Source organism: Propithecus coquereli, unplaced genomic scaffold (genome assembly GCF_000956105.1).
Source record: "Propithecus coquereli isolate 6110/MARCELLA unplaced genomic scaffold, Pcoq_1.0 Scaffold45, whole genome shotgun sequence".
Lineage (NCBI taxonomy): Eukaryota > Metazoa > Chordata > Mammalia > Primates > Indriidae > Propithecus > Propithecus coquereli.
In genome coordinates, this window is record NW_012150285.1 from 7,366,564 (window position 1) to 7,368,199 (window position 1,636).

The following is a 1,636-nucleotide window of genomic DNA, read 5'->3' on the forward strand; positions in this document are numbered from 1 at the left end:
ATAAAATAACTTATTATATTTTTTCAAACAGCGAGAAGAGAGGATTTTGAAATGTTCTCAACACAAAGAAATGATAAATGTTTGACGTGATGGATATGCTAATTACTCTTATTTGAACACTACACATTGTATGTATTGAAACATCACTATGTACTCCATAAATATATACAATTGTGTGTCCATTAAAATATAAAAAATATTATTTTAAAAAGATTAAACTAAACCACTTGAAAAAAAGAAAATAAAATGAAGTAACATTATACTGTACTATGGTAGCCTCTCCTTCTGGGTTCAGTACAATGTAGAGCGACACAACTTTCAGGTTCGAGGAAATGAAGTCTTACTCACTGCCTTGCCCTCACCCAGCTTTAATTTTATCCATCAGGAAACAAGCTAAGAGAACTTACGAGTTTTCCACAGGTCACAAAACTACAAAGTGGTATAAGAAAGGACCAAAACTCTGGTTTCCAAATGCCTATTACTTCCACTAAATCAATACCAATTCTGGCAATGCCCTAATAATTTTAGGAGCTTTTGGAGAAACACTGCATACTCCCCACCATGTTTATACTCTTCAGGTTTACAGCACAAAAGGATGAGAGTAACTAAGGTAAGATACTCCTGTGCTTCCAAACCTCTAAAAGCAGTGGAGAATTAAGTCCCAATCCCTCTAGATTCCAGAATTAAGCTATAACCAAACTTTAGGGACTCAATCACAAAAAGCCAAATACAGAAAGTTCTTCTCCATCACCTACCCCTCCCTATACCTAAATTATTGTGCAAAATGTTGTTATCCGGAAGACTTGGTTTGCTTGCCAAGTAGTTATAGCAATTAATAAACTGATTGGAGAGGTATTAATAGAATAAGACTTGAGACTAGCAGACAGAGGACACTGGAATAGGTCGGTATGGTTTAGACCAGTGCTCTCCAACAAAATGACGGACTGCCAATCCATTCCAGAGGAGATAAAGAGTTTGCATTAAAATATATAAATACACTGGTTCTTTCACCAAAAGTCTTGCTTTAAGAAAAAAAATTTAAGACTGGAATGGTGGCTCACACCTGTAATCTCAGCACTTTGGGAAACTTATGCAGGAGGATCACGTGAGGCCAGGAGTTGGAGGTTGCAGTGAGCTATGAACTTGCCACTGCACTCCAGTCTCCTGACAGAGCAACCTCATTTCAAAAAGGAAAAGGGAAGAGGAAAGAAAGATAAATTCAGCTGAACTAAAAACATTGTTTTAAAATGACAGTTAATTTACATACTGGGACAACCTCTAGAACAGCTCAAAGTTCACAGACAGAACCGTGAAGAGCACTGATCTACTACACTGACTGATTTTGCCTATCAAATCCTGGGTTCATGAAAGCTAATGTCTTACACACTAACATAGTATGTTCCAGGGTCAGCATTACAATCACATACCACTGACTTCACCCTACCCTCTCCGCCCTACTTCCACCCTCAAGGGATTAAGGGGAAAAAAAACTCCTTCAAGCTATAGGGTAATTTTTTAAATGCTGATGTGCGACGGTAGATATCAAATTTCTCGATTTTACAAAACTATCTAAGATTGAGAACTAAAACAAAATGCTTGCAAAGATTTCAACTTTTCTAAATTAGGCTTGAGATGG

General features: G+C 37.0%; 1 protein-coding gene across 6 annotated transcripts in view; it reads right to left on the reverse strand.

Moving 5' to 3' along the window:
* The window catches only part of WAC (WW domain containing adaptor with coiled-coil), a 95,587-nt gene that overhangs the window by 45,082 nt on the left and 48,869 nt on the right, over positions 1–1,636 (reverse strand). The window lies entirely within an intron of this gene.